Here is a 16579-nt window from a genome sequence, read left to right on the forward strand (position 1 = left end):
TGGAAATACTCTTCGTTTAAAGCGAGATAGCTGTGCTAACATCTCACATACTTGGACACCCGATGGAAAATGCAAAAGAAGAAGGCTGAAACTTCCTTGGCACAGATACATGCACCACGATCTGTGCAAAAGCAAAACTAAATAGATGGGAGGAAGCAAGAGAACTGGCTCAGGACAGGGGTGCTTGAAAAAAGAGACTTGAAGAAACTTGACTCATATTTTGAGAAAATTACTAACTAAATCACAATAAAACTTTTGTAGGTATTTTAACAGTATTTTTAGGATAATACAAATGATTGCAAGTGATAGAAAATGCCCCAAAACTAATAAAAAGTAAAAAAGCTGATTAAGATCTCTCGATGGTTAATTACTTGATGGAAGAGAAACAGAACTGCTGACGCTTAATATATTTTAATTTATTTAAATATTGTTTATGTTCAAAAAAATAAAATAAATAAATAAAAAAGACAGATTACCCATTGAATATTTTATCAAACAAAGAAAGGATTAATTGTGATTCGAAGCGCTAAAATAGTTCTCATATAGTTACAATGTAAGCTTTTAAGCTTTCCGTGTATTGTTTCAATATAAGTTAAAAAGCAAACTAAAGCTTTCGACTAATCAATACTTTATTAAAATTATTGAAAAGTTAAAAATTTTTTTTTTAATTTTCTAGCAAATCAATTAGGTTTCAAAACATTTTTTATTTGTTCACATCATAAGACCTATCTCGTGTTAAAGTTATGAAAACTAAAATGCTATTAATAATATAAAAACAAAATGCTGCTAATTAAAATTTTTCAAAAGCTATGAAAAGACAAAGTTTAAAATAACTTCGTTAATCGCAGTATTTTTATGCTTATACGTACACATTTTATAATTATTCTTATTAAAATAATGCACAACAAGCAAAATTTATTAAAATTAATATATGAATAGTTGTAAGCTTTTGTTCAAAACTAATAAAGGTTGCCATTTAGCTTACTAGAGAAAATAAATATCTTTCTCAAATGTACTTTGTTTAATACATTTTACCCGCTTAATTTACTTGCAATTCACTTGCTAGAGAAATTAAATTGTAATTCACTTCCTGATGCTTTTTAATTCTTACCCACTTATTTGTGAATTTATTGCTTCCTAGAACAACTTTTCTACCAATATTTATGTATTGCAGCTATTCATTTTATCTAATTATAAACCAATGCATTTATAATTAACATAGGAATTTAACGAAAAGCATCAAAGTCATTGATTTGCGAGCAGCTTTACGCATTGCTCTAAGACATACTTTTTGTCAAATTATAATTGCTCATCATAATAGATATGTTTAGTAAATATTTTATTCATTTTTCTTTTAAAACTTAAAAAAAAATTCTTACAAGTTTGTTTTAACAGTTTTAAGGTATATACTGACCATAGAGAAGGATATAACTTAAATTGTTATCCACTCCGCAGTGCATTATATCTCTCGGCTAAGGTTACTAGACTAAGGTTACCCACTGGACTGTTATTGCTTGCTTGACTGGATCCACTATTCATGTCTGATGCATAAAATATGGCTTTGTCAAATAATCTAGTGCTGCCATCTAGCGTGAAAGATGGAGTGTACTTGAATTTATCTCTAAGTAAAATCTAAGGAAATAATTTTATGATTAATAGTGATGACGTCACCGAATTAGTATTTTAAAAAGCTTATGAAACCAGGTGTTTCTTATTTGTGATTTTAAAGCGTGTCTCTAAAAACCTAAATAATTGAAACTTAACAACTAATGACATATAATTACATTGATCCGTGGAAAAATTATGGTAAATTCTTATTATCACATTTTCTTTTAATCTTTCTTTTAGTGAGTTGAACTTTTAACTCAGATTACTTTAAATCTAATATTATGTAGCCATAACAGAATATACAAATAATTTTTTTTCCAATACCCATCTGGAGAACATGTAGGCCATACAAGCTTCTGAAGGGAAGACTTGTTAGCCACTCTTTTAGGAGCACCATATTAGGTGGGCCAATGTTTCTCCCATAGTAAGGACAAATTGTACAAAAAAGGAAAGAAAATGCCCGGGATTCAAACTCAGAACCTTTCTGATGCAAGGCCAGTTCCCAAATCCCTACACAGGCCGGTCGGCACATAACAAAAAATAACAATGCATATTAGATGCCATGAATATATGGGATGGTGATATTAATGTATTTATTAGTTTTGGAGGACGCTATATGCACCTAATATGCTATATGCACTTTGGAATAATAGGTTTTAATTGCCACAGTACTTATAATGGCAATACCAGAAATATTCAATACAACATTTAATTAAGCATTGCAGGAGTCAATAACTACTTATTTTTTACGGCATTTGAGCTAAGTACCAACTTTGAGTTTCCAAAAATGACTATAAATATATCAGCGTCTTCACTAATTATTTTTGAGAATTATAATTACTTTATTTTGGTAATAGGTGCGGCTTAAGATTAAAAAATATATATTAAATTAATGGATAAAAGGTACTTATTCACATATATAAACAGCAAAAAAAAATTGCTATTTTGTTATTGACAATAATGATGCTTAATTAATTTGGGTAATTAGTACAAATTGAAATGAAAAAAAAGTTTTGTATTAAAAAGCCAAATTAATGTAGAAAAGGTGCTTATTCATAAAGGAATTCATAAAAAATCGTCTTATTAGTATTGATTCCAATGTAGCTTAGTAAATTCTAGTAACCAGAGCTAAAGCTATCATGTTAATTGGAGAAGATTCCTGACTATGATAGTGTTTGACCATCAGGAATAGACCTCTATCAATAGTGTCATGTCAAATGATTAAATCATTTTCAAATATTCAATATCAGAAAATCAAAAACATTTTTTTTAAAATCATCATCACAAGTAACTTTATATATATATATATATATAGAATATATATATAGAATATATATATATATATATATATAGAATATATATATATATATATATAGAATATATATATATATATATATATAGAATATATATATATATATATATATAGAATATATATATATATATAGAATATATATATATATATATATATATATAGAATATATATATATATATATATATATATAGAATATATATATATATATATATATATATATATATATATATATATATATATATATATATATATATATATATATATATATATATATATATATATATATATATATATATAAGTAAATACAAGAAAACACGAAGAAAGTTAAGAAAAACAATAAGTTTCATTTATTGCGCTTAAGCTGCAAGTAAACAGAACTCATTAGATAAGTTCAAAATGAAAAATAAAACAAAGAAAAATTATAGACATATGAAAAAAAAAGGGGCGGGGGAATAATAAGTAAAAAATAACAAACAACAATTTATATAATATATATAATTAAAAAAAAAAAGAAAAAGAAAAAAAAGATGAAATTTTATTTAAAAAACCGGCAAAATAAAACCGGGAAAAAAAATATATAATTTTTTCTTCAGCCCACACGATTATATCCGCAAAACAGAGTGCTTTCTGATATTGTATCAATAAAGCCAAAGCAAAATATATTAATACAATAGTGTGAGGAGCACTCAAAAAAAATTTTTATGAAAATAACAACAAATAAAAAAGATTCTTCTTTATTTGTTGTTATTTTTATAAAAAAAAAAATTTGAGTGCTCCTCACACTATTGTATTAATATATTTTGCTTTGGCTTTATTGATACAATATCAGAAAGCCCTCTGTTTTGCGGATATAATCGTGTGGGCTGAAGAAAAAATTATATATTTTTTTTCCCGGTTTTATTTTTCCGGTTTTTTAAATAAAATTTCATCTTTTTTTTTTTTTTTTTTTTTTAATTATACATATTATATAAATTGTTGTTTGTTATTTTTTACTTATTATTCCCCCCTCCCTTTTTTTCATATATATATATATATATATATATATATATATATATATATATATATATATATATATATATATATATATATATATATATATATATATATATATATATATATTATAGTTTCATCAGCTATTGAAGTTACACCGTTACATATAGTTGCAATCTATTTTCATAATCCTATCTCTCTTCTAAAGGCAAACCCACCTTCTATTTATAGACAAACTTAAAGTTTTATATTGAATATGCTGGAAATAATTTTAACAGACATTTCCGTTTGTTGACAGCTCAGAAATTCCGGAAGCATTCAAATCATAAAACCGGAAAATATCAAAATTAAGGAATTAGCTTACATCTTGCATAGAGAAATGAAGTTAAGGAAAAATAAAATTCAACAAAGTTAAAGTGTTTATTTGAGGTATTGGTAAAATATAAGAGGGATAGAAAGTATGACGAACAGCATCATATATAGTATGTAATATAAATTTTTTAAGGCATAGCAGAAGATTCTAGTAATATAATTCTTCAAATGACTTCGAGGCACAAATTATATCAATCGCATTTCCTTAACAAAATATGAATTCAAAATCAAGTTATACTTAAACAAAAAAGTATGTCATAGAATATTAAGTTTCAACATGACGGTCATAAATAAATAAAGTTAATTAAACGCTAAGCCAAGTTTGGCGTCTGATGATCAAAAGTTTTTCAACGCCAACGACTAATTTTTTTAATTGCTCCCAAAATTCGATGCCCAACCCATCATGACACAATCATAAACTTCAAAATCCCTTCAAAAATTTATTTAAAAAAAGCATTTCCTTATAAGTGTAACAAAAAAAAAATCCCATTATCACATATCTGCTTTTGAAAGTAGCTTATTTTTATGCTTCGGTTTCAAGGCAAAATGAAAAAACAACTATGGCATTTTTTTTTATTTGGAAGAGATCTTAGAACTATTTACCATAGAAAACTCATTTTACGCCAGCTACCATAGAAAACTCATTTTACGCCAGCTATACTAAAAATCTTCTGCTGTCAGCGATTCGATTTGATGCATCATTAGTTTCTTGAAAAGCGTAATGCTTCTTGGAGCACGCATCGCTATGCATGTATGAGTGGCATTGCTTGATGTATAATGTAAGTTAGAGCAAAGAATATTCCGTATTGGTGATCATTAGAGCGCCACTTTTTTGCGCGTTTACCCCTTTTTAGATCCTTATCTTTTCATACATGTTTCTGAATTATTCAAATTATGGCTACTGGATACAACTATGCGAATCATTAGGAAATGTTAAAAAAAAATTTTAAGAGAAGATGTGAAAAAATGGTATACAAAGTAAAAATGCTTAAAACATTTGTAAAATTACGTTCTATGTAAGTTGAAAGTTGAAGTTTCAAAATTGTCTAAGTTTTTTTCAAACTTGATGCTTCTATATGTACAATTTGAAGTAAGCTAAGAAGATAGAGCCCTTTTTCTCTTTTTTTTTTGTTTGGTACTACTTATTTTAAATAAAAAAAATATGATATATAGTCCAAATCATTGAACTCATATACGATTTTCATTTGTTAAATATTGTTCCTGATAATGTTTTAAATTTAATATGTTGCTGATGTTATGAAATGATTTTTGGAGCATTATTAGACTTTAGTAAATGTCTAATAATGCTCCATGAAATGTGTAATGCTCTAATAAAATGTGTAATGCTTTGAGAAAGAATATATCTCTATACCTATATGAAGAACACTGTTTGATGTGCTTTGTATAATGCAAGTTAGAGCAAAGGATATTCCGTGTTGATGATCATCCGATTGCCACTTTTTCCACCTCTGCAGATCCCAATCTTTTCATACATGTTTTTGAATTATTCAAATAATGGCGACTGAATACAGCTAAATGTATCATTAGATAATTTTGCAATTTTTTTGCATGTGAAGATATAAAAGAATAGTTTACAGTGTTAAAAATTCTGGATACATTTACTTTAAAAAGTTCTTGGACTTTGGGTGCTTCATCCTTAAAATCCATTTTACCGTAAAATCCGTTTCTGCCATAAAATTTTGTACCATAATTTTAACAGTAATATTTATTGCCTTACTGTGATTCAGATATTTTATAGCAAGTACTACTGTAAAAATTGCAGTAAATAAGATTTTTTGTTCGATAAAACTTTACAAGAAAAGTGGTTTTTACGGTAAAGAACTACTTACTCTTTCGGTGCTGGTACTTTTTTCCCTAATTTGATCCGGAATATTTTGCACTATACAAATCAAAAATTCTTAAAACACTTGTAAAAATGCATAGGTTGTAAATTGTAATTAATTTGTGTTGAAATTTCCAAAATGTCTTACGTTTTCTACCAATCTAATATGCTTAGGTCTGAAGTTTGAAGTAAGCTAAAATAATAAGGATCAAACGTTTTCGAATAAAAAGTCACAGAAAATAAAAATTTTATTCCAGCTGCAAGGAAGTTGAAACTTCACAAATTCATGACTTAACTGTATGATATTCAAAAATGTGATCAAAATTGCTCAAAAGGCAGTCTTTTTTTTTTACAGGTAAGCAGGTATCCATTGATCTGAAGCTGTGCGGGTTTCAAACTATCAACAGTGATGAGACCCCAGTCTTTCACAAAGACGTCACCAGCGTCAATGGAGAAATACGATTTGAATACCGTAATTATTTTATTTATGAATTATTTAAGACATAAGTAAACTCTAAAAAATATTTACTTGTTTACTGTACGGAGAAAAGTATTATGTTAAAATTACCGTACTATATGGCAAAGATATTTTTAATAAAGAAAAAAAAACTCAATTCTGGTAATGATACCGAAACATACGGTATTTAAATCATTCCTGTGGTAATTTTTCCGCTCCTATAATAACGGTTAAGTGGAAATTCTAGTTTTCAAAAATCTGGTTCTTATTCCACACATTTAGTAAAAATACAAAATTAAAAAGTAAATTTAATCGAACAAATGGATTTTATGCCACGCCTAAAAGTATCATATACCAAGTCTAAACACACATTATAAAACAATATTTTAATGTTAATTTTACCACATTATAACCAAAGCACTCATGTAAAAATTACCGTGCATTTTGGTGTTCCCCTGGAGCCAGAAACATGGGAAATTTTACCGTATTCTGGAATTTTTGACCATATCTTTTTCTGCAGTTTTTTTTTTCTTTAAATAACTTTTAAGAAGTTTAAACTTCGAACTGTTTTTATTTCATTTCAAAAGTGCGCATTAGAATTATAACAGAATGTTTAACATTTTACTAGACACATTTGTAAATTAAGAATAATTTTAATAGTAAACTAGAATAGTTTCTAGACGTCTCATTACGACACGGGTCAGCTTCGCGTACTTGTTGGCATTTTGAAACGACTAAATTACTAGTTCCGAAACACTAAGAGAGATACTCCTTAAATACTTTATAAGTTGTTGAGATACTTCTAGTTAATGTGCTAGCTATAATTAAAGTCCCAGTTATTCTACACATATTACAGAATCTGTTCCATTTCCGAGGAAATAGAGACTTAGAGAAATGCATAGTGATTCTAAATGCTTTTATGTAAAAGTGGAAGTTCTGTTAGAATTTGCACATTGCCGCATTTCTGACTTGGCCGTGGCTGTAGAATTGTAATTTGTTGAGTAACGTACAGAGGGTAGTTTTGGAGAACAAGTTTAATTATTTGAGAGGAAGTATAACTGCGGCTAGTTAAATATAAAATGTTATAATCTTGTAAATAACCTTAGCTAAACCTAGAACGTATTTAACTAAAGAACTAACACAAATTTTGACACAAAACGCAGGATTTTAATTATGATTTTTTTCATCGATCTTAAAGACATGCAGAATTAAAATAGTTAAGTTTTGGAGGATAGGTTTAATTACAGTATAAATTATAGTATAGTAAGTATTTTACAGTATACATTTCAATATTATAATCTAATTTTTTTACCAACTCAAAAAATATAGAAAATAGCCTAATAACCTATTTTTATAGTAAACAATAGTATAAAATAACTTTCCACGATAATGAGTCGAACTCAGTGATTCTCAACCTTTTTTTTTGAGGCGGCACACTTTTAGCGATTTCGAAATTTGAAGGCACACAAAGAAAAAAATTTGTTTAAAAGTTGTTTACTTACCTATAATACACTGTGTTAAATAGATTGTGGTAATGATTTGGAATGAGAAATAAAATAATATGTACAGCAAGTTTATTAAGAGATTAATTATTTCTTTCGACTAATTTTTTATTAGTTAGTGACAGTTATTTATTTTCCTTGCTAGTTATAAATTGTTAGCTTGTTTTCTATATGAAGTAACTGTTAGTTTTTTTACATTGTTATTTTTTTTGTGATTTCTTGTTAACTAGTTTTTTTGCTAATTATTCATTGTTAGCTTATTTTTTTGCTAGTTATCATTTGTTAATTTGCTTCGATAACTTTCAATTGTATAGCTTACTTTAATGATTAGCTTTTATTTCCGCTTGAAAGTTAATATTTAGCTTTATTGCTTGTGTTAATTAATAATTTTTCTAGTCATTAAATTATCTACTTATTTCAAAATTTTTTAAAATTGCCAAAGACAATTTAAACGCTTCCTTCTAATTTTTACTTATTTTAAGATTGTCAGAGACAAGACATTCGTTGACAAAGATGTTCACGCGGTTAAAGCCCGGAAGAATTATAAAAAGTATATATATATATATATATATATATACACTTTAATTTAAACTTTACTCGTAATAATAAAAAGCATTATAATTTTCATTGTATCATTTGGTGGCACACAAAAGTGCCGCGGCACAGTGGTTGAGAATCACTGGTCTAACTAAATTACTCATTTATATTAAGGATAGTTAAGATATTTGAATAACTAGGAATTAATTTAAAATTTTTTTTATATAAGTATTGTTTTGCAACTTAAAATGTGCGCAAAATATCCGTTTTCTATAAACTATTCATTTGGACGTGTTTATTTGCAACGATAGGAAACATTAATAAATTTCCTTCCCATAAAAAAATCTCAAGAAATAAGTAATTATTTCCAAAAATAAATAAAATATCCAGGAAATAAGTTATTACATTTAAACCAAGCAATAATAAATATGATCTAAAAAACTAATGATTAAATACTTCTTTTAAGTTCGCAACAAATAAAAATGTATAAAACTGAAGAATTCTGTAAACGAAGCCCATCAAAAAATTCTCGAAGGAAAAAAAATAGAAAGAAAAAAAAAACACATTAGCAAACAATGAAAAACATAACACGAAAATTAAATTTTTATAATTAACCACTTGTGTATGGCAACCACGTCACAACTTTATTCTACCACTCAGAATAAAAAAAATATTCTGAAAAATGTTAAAAGACTCAAGAAAAATATTCTAAAGTGACGAAGTTTTCGCACAAAACACTTTTCTTTAAAAGAAACCTGTTTTTATTTTATTACACTTGATTATATTAAAGTCACTTTTGAAAGAAAAAGTGAAAAACTCCGAAAACAGTAATGGAACAAAAAAAAATTATAATAAAAACCTTGCCAGTTTCACCCTGCTTCGACTCCGCTTGGTATTAAATATGACCCAGATATTGATTATGTAAACTAATAACAAAAAATGGAAGTTAAGGCAAAAGCGCAGTCGGCGAGCGGAGTGAAAATGGCGAAAATTCGTTTTGACATGTTCTTCTTTATGCTTTTGATTTTGCATCGCCGGCTAACGTGATTATTCGCCAGAAAAAAGAAACTATGAAAGAAAGGTTAGCCTTCAGGTTAGCTAATTACATTCAACGCGCCAGCGGATTGATTATTTTCGGTGCTTCGTGGCGAAAATTGGGTTTGAAAACTGTCCTTCTTGAAAAAGGCTGGGGAAACTTTGCGCCTGATGTGAGAAAATGTATAGAGACACGTAAGATCATGTAGCAGCGAAAAACAAAATAAAAACCTAGTTTGAGTATTTTTTTCTTTTCTTTTTTGAGTTTTATCAGAAGATGTGAAGTGTGCTGTTGATATGGAAACTAATGATGAATGAAATTTCGATGTTAGAGAATGGTGAACACATTTTTCTTTCTATAGTTTGCAAATTTCTGTAAAAAAATCGCAAATAGATGTTAGAAGAAAGAAAATTGAAACATTAGTCTTAACAACTACTATAAAAGATCACTTAAATAAAAGTACCGAATGATGACTTGTTAATTTTCTATCTGAAAAAGTAGTAAATGAGAAATTTTCCTCAAATTTTTGTTTGAAGTTAGAATTATTTTTTATTTAATTCGACTGTTTAAAAGTATAATCAATTTTAGTGAAATTAGCATTTTTTTTTTTCACTTTGTAGTTTGTACGGAAAAAAGGTCGAGATGTCTGGAGAGTCCAACACGACGCTCATCTTCAGACGGACAGTAACTTACGTGCTGTCGTCCTTATAAAGAAACGTCGTTGGGATGCTCAAAAATGGCATATCTTCCGACCATTTCAATTATTTTTTTATTTTTATAGGTATTTTCTTTTGTCCTAATAGGATTAAAGCCGACCAGCCTGAGTAGGGGGCAGGGAACTGTCCTTGCAACAGAAAGGTCCTGGGTTCGAATCTCGGGGCAAGGCATTGATGTTTCTTTCTTTCTCTGTGTGTTCTATGTCCTTTCTACTTGGTGTGTGAATGTGACCCGTCCTATAAACGGGTTGTAGTTGTGTGAATGGCGTGGCAGAAGTTGAATTCCAGGCCATAGATGGCGCCACTGAAAAACAGGAACAATCGCACCCCCACTGCTAAAACAGGTATACGACAAAAAAAATTGGATTAAAATATTAGTATGGAACGAAATCAGTTTCTGATTTGTCTCCCTACAAAATATTAATAAGTAAATTGCATTGTCTACAGACCAACTTCATTAATTTCAACGGGGGATTTTTCTACAATTTTGTAGTGGTAGTAGATTTAATGTTTTTTACATTCGATTTTGAATTTATCAAATTTCATTTACAATGATTTTAAATGTGCCAATATCTGCAATTATTTTAAATATACATAGAAAACCTGATGATAAGTCGAGAAGTTTTTAAAGTCTGGAAAAATAATCAATTAAGCAGCCCTTAGTTGTTATTTCGTTACGTCTAGAAATACTGTAAAGAGTTTGTTAGCCTTTCATGTTGGCAAGGCATGGAAAAATCGTTGCACCTATCTAGACGGTTCTATTGTGTGCAAACGGTTCTATTGTGAGAAAGAAATAGAAGTTCAACACTTGGGTCGTTGAGCTGCATTCAATTCTGGTTTGTTCTGTGCTAAATATTGAGAGGCGATATACAAAATATATTTATAGACTATATTGTATTTCAATTTATGAGTATTCTTTTCCGCAAGCAAAAGATTATTTTCTTTAATCCTTAAGTACTGGTTCTAAGCAGAGAGTTTGCTCAAGCACTCCCCAATGTTTAAGGATAATGATAAAGAATCATGAACCATTTGCCAGGAATCTGACAATAATTAATTTTCTTAAATTTTTTTCGCTATTACACAAATTTGTCCCTATGGACAAAATGCACCAATGCAATTGTTGTTTCGGTTAAAGTCTTTTATAACCTTTGCATGGACTAGAATTCAAATACCCATACTAAATTTAGGTGTCTGATCTGAACACACTTTCTATAGTCAAATGAATAGACAAGGGAACTCTTTAATTAAGTATTGGGGGAAATTTGTCTTCGTGGAGGCCTTTTTGATAAAACTAACCCGCATTTGCGTTACATGGAGAGGAAAATCACGAAAACCTTCCACGGTTAGCTTAATGGCAAGGGGACTCTAACTTAATATTCATCTACCATTGAGGATATTTCGCGTCAGCACCATGGTCGGAGGGAGCCGGGTGCGGAATTCGTTTCAATCAGCAATATCTGGGATTTGCACCCAGATCACCTAATTGGCAAGCGAGTGTGCTATACAAATAGTGGTATTAAAGCGTGACGTAATAATATTGAAAAAATACTGTCATTATGGGCATTATTTGGAACGTTCCCAATTGCCTAGAGTTTTTTCTGCAAAAAGCACTTTTTTTATCGTCCATATATGTGAAATTCCCAGGAGGAGGGACCAAAACCTTACAATCAGATCAGTGCTCCTCTTATCTTAAACTGTGTCCAAATTTTGTGTTATGACTTTTATGACTGGTGGGCGTGTGTATCATGAAGCAGTCTCCCATTTTACAGTTTTCTAGCAAGTTTCATCTTAAATGTACTTTGTAAACTCTGCATCATTTTGTATTACTGTGCCCCAGTGTTTAATGTTTCTAACTAGCATATATTTTGTTTTTTAGTATCCAAGAGAAAGAATAATAGAACTTACGTTGAATAACAGTACGTTGTACATTTATTAATAACGTCAATATTTCAAAATTTTCTACTCAAATATCTGTATCGGTTTTATAGTCTTGTATAGGTGACTTGATCATTTGCTTTGATCCTGTATCAATGCCCTTAAATGGATAAAGGTTTGGATGGATTTTTTTAAAAATTAAATTGCTGTATTCTTGTACTTTTCTTCGAAGGTAAAGGATATTTTGTTAAAATTTAGCATTTCGAAAACTTTCATACAATTCGTAGAACAATGGTTGTTTCATGTCATGGAATAAATTTTACATGCATCAAAAAATTAACGAAGTGAAAAATTTTCTATTTCGAATTACTTGCTTAACCCCTTCCTTCTCTCTCCCGTGAAAATGACGGGATGAGATTTCACTCGCTATTTCTCGCTCCCGTTATATTGACGGGCTGGAGTGTTCAGTAATAACGCGCCAATAAGAATAAAACTAATTCATTTCTTTTGCCCGGAAAACATTTTATTTCTCATTTTATACACCTGATGGCAGTACCAGGATATTTTTAAGGTAATTGTAGATAGTTAGTTTATTTTAAACTAGTTGCAGCACTAATCAAATGCGTAATACAAATACAAAAGTCAAAAAAATAGGCACCTTTATGACCATTTTCTTGAAAATTAATCGGTTAAGGGCATAAATAAGAATGAATGAAGTGAATATAAAATTTCATTTTATATTCACTTCAGATTGTTTACGCAGAAAGTATTATATATTTCTTGAAATTTATGTAAACTTTTATAAATGCTGGTGTATAAAAAATGGGTATGGGCCCTTATGGGGTTAATTAAAACATTAATGAAAAGATAATTAGAACATTAAGAAAGGACAGTTCTACTTAGAGTATTTTTCTTCATTTTCTGTAATAGTTATTAATTTATATTCTTTAGGGAATATCTCTCTAAACATTGTATTCATTCTAAGGCAATGAATAAATGAAAATTCTGTAAAAAATTTAAGTGAAAAAGAGAAAACCCTTTGAGAAAAAAAAATTTGTGGCTTTGAATTTTTTTTCCATCGGCTCTCAAATTTAACCAACTAGAAAAAGAAAAAAGAAAATATGACATTAGAAGCTCCTTATTAATTAAGCCTGCTGTTTGAAGCTATTGCGAACAAAGATCATAAAAGTGAACAAAGTGACTTAAAAAAATTTCTGAAATGATTGAATAAAAAAAAACGGAAACTGATGCAACTTAAGTCATAATAAATTTATGGATGAGGTGAGTTTAATCCATTGGCTCACAAAAGGGAAAAATCTCTCTTGAAGGGGAAGAATATATAAAAAAGTAGGGAATTTAAAAAGAAAAGAACACAAGTGTCATCTTCTGTTCAATTTACCTCTCAAGCGGCTTGTGGATGCAAAAATCCTTTTTTTTTTTTACGAAAAAAAGTCTAAATGATTGAAATTATCAAGAATGTATAAAATGAAATCTTTTTTAGAAAGAAAATATTTTTATGAAATAATGCAGAGAATTTTATTTAGTCTTTTTTTTCCGTTTATTTTATTCTCGTTTTTTTTTTTTCTTTTCGTCTATTTCTTAACCTTAAAGGAAAATTCCTGTCAAATGTAATCAATCTGACTGAAGCTTCTTTAATTTAATTAGTTTCGGTAAGACTGTAATCATGCTGTTTTTTTTTAAAAAAAAATTGAAAGCTTTAAGTAAAATAAAAAATGTGTCAGCTTTTAATTTTGCTTTGTTTTTTTTCGTGTAATAACATCTTTCCTGAAAATGGTAATAAAAAAAAATTATCAGTTTAAGTTAGTAAAATAAATGCACGCACTTAATCTAATAAATTACTAATTAAAGATATTGTTATCGCTAAAAAGATATTGAATAAAGAAAACTGATTCAAATAATTGAAGACCAAGGGGAAAAAACGGTTTATGTTAAAGTAAACTGAATCTGAGAAAACCAATCTCACTGTTTAAAAATCTACACTCAATTGAAATTGTAAAATTTAAAAATACCAGAATATCACAATTTTTTTTTCATCCCTCCAAAATTTCAAGCAAAATTTACAATTTTTGATGTTGAATACATAAAATTTGTAAATTGGTTCGGGCAAGAACCTTATTTTTCTCAAAATTCCTCCTCAATCAATATTTCCTTATTATTCCCGTCGTCTTCGCATTATACCTTCTTTGTTCTTGTCTATGCGCGGACAAGAAGTGTTTTTTTCCCTCCCCGGCCAATCTTCACTGTGTAATAACTGTCAAGAAGAACCAACACATTATTGATCTGTCAACCCTCGAAATTCAACAGATGGAGATCCAACCACTGTTTTTTTTCTTTTTTTTTTCTTCAATCTAAGTAGTAGAAGTAATTGCGCGATCTTCAATTACTTCGGCATCACAAACTTGAAGAAAGTTTCAGGTGATGTTTAATTAGTAACCTAACATATTGTAAAATATTTAATAAAATACATACAAGCTTTACGTTTGAGATAAGTATGAAAAAGTGTTGCAAAAACGGAAATTGCACCAATATGAAACATACTTTTTGAGATGCTGAACTCGAATTTGTTATTAATTTTGAACCCGCACGAATGGTTCCTCAATAGAATGGAATGAACAGAAATTATAAAATGGACTCACTATCACAAATACCCAATTTATGATTTCCTTAATCTATGTTACCCAATTCATATTTGTATGAAAATAACATAGAAATAGAATAGAAATATTAAAACACTATAATATGATAATGTATAATCGAGATACGAATAGAATTTTAAAATAATATCATATAATAGAGATTTTATTGGCTATTTAAAAAAATTAAAGTTCTAATATAAATATTAACAAAAACGGAAAAAAAAGTTTATCGATTTATCTAAAATCGATAGTGATTTTGAATCAGCGATCCTTTGCATCGTAATGGCAGCCTCCTTTATTTTCTGTTTGGTAGAAAATATTCTTTTTGGGGAATGACTTAGAATCTATTCTTAGAATCTAAAATAAAAATTAAAATAAAAAAACTATATATATATATATATATATAATTTACATTGTTGTCAATAACCAATGCAGGCAGTTTTGCCTGAAATCATTAGGGTGCAAATAGGTTATGTAAACTCAATAGTAACAAAAATGCTGACATTAGATTTATTCAAAATTGACGAAAGTGCTGCATTATTTTAGGACTACAAAAATGAAGAGATTTTGATGCTATATTCATAATAGATTTAACATTGCTGATTTATTTCTTTATTTTTATTACATTAACACTACTTTAATAAAAATACTCTCGCAACTTCTGCGTCATCAATTTAGCCGTCACACTAGAAAAACGTCAAACTAAACTTTTCTTTTTAACTTTTTCTTCTTTTTTGCTCCTTTATTTTGACCTCAAATAGTATAAAAATATAAAAAATCTTATTTTAGATTCCACTTATGCATTTATAAAATTTTCGTATGAGAGTTCTATGCTATTAAAATGATATTATTTATAATAATTGTCTTGACGATATAAAAATTTCATTCTATATTTTTCACTATCAGTCATAATAACTTAGTAAATAGAATTGTATTTTACTCAGTAAGTTTCAAATAACAAAATTTCAGTAAATGAAGCATAATTCGGCGCAGTTAGAATGTTGTTTTTAAGTTCGCAGTATTAATTAAGAAATTTATATGTTTATTCAGAAAAGTAATATATAAAAAAAAATCATTAATCAAAAATCATAACTTATCAGGGTTCAGAGTAATAGTTATTATTGTAAATTAAAAATAAACACAAAATTTAAAATAATTAAAAATTGAAGCATTACATGTTTATTTAAATTTATATTTTATTATAATTGTAGTACAAAAATTTTTTTTTTAAATTTTTAATAATTCTTTTTAAGTAAAAGTAAGAAGAACAGCATCGTTTTTCCAATGTACGAACGATATTAAAATAGCCAATCATACGATGCAAAATTTAATGAATGGAAATGATATAGGATAGGTCTAAGATAAGATGGCCAGTTTAAATATCACCGATATTTTTAAAGATATTGCAGCATATGTAGTTTCGAAGAAAAGAGTTTAACTTGCTTATCAATTTTGATAAAGCACTGATGTCTGAGACAGCAAAAGAATGCGAAATTTTAATGCTTATTTCATTAAGTGGTCAATTATTTTTCGTGAATTAAGTCGTCTGTTGTTTTTCAATGCTTAGGTAATATTTTTTGAACTTTCTGGACTTTAAAGAACAAATATAGTCTAATCTTTAATCCTGAGTAAGAAAACTGAGGCAAGTAATATTATAGTAGAGTGTTGCTACAA

Source organism: Parasteatoda tepidariorum, chromosome 6 (genome assembly GCF_982258835.1).
Source record: "Parasteatoda tepidariorum strain Cologne lab strain chromosome 6, Ptep-v5.0, whole genome shotgun sequence".
In the NCBI taxonomy this organism is placed as follows: domain Eukaryota; kingdom Metazoa; phylum Arthropoda; class Arachnida; order Araneae; family Theridiidae; genus Parasteatoda; species Parasteatoda tepidariorum.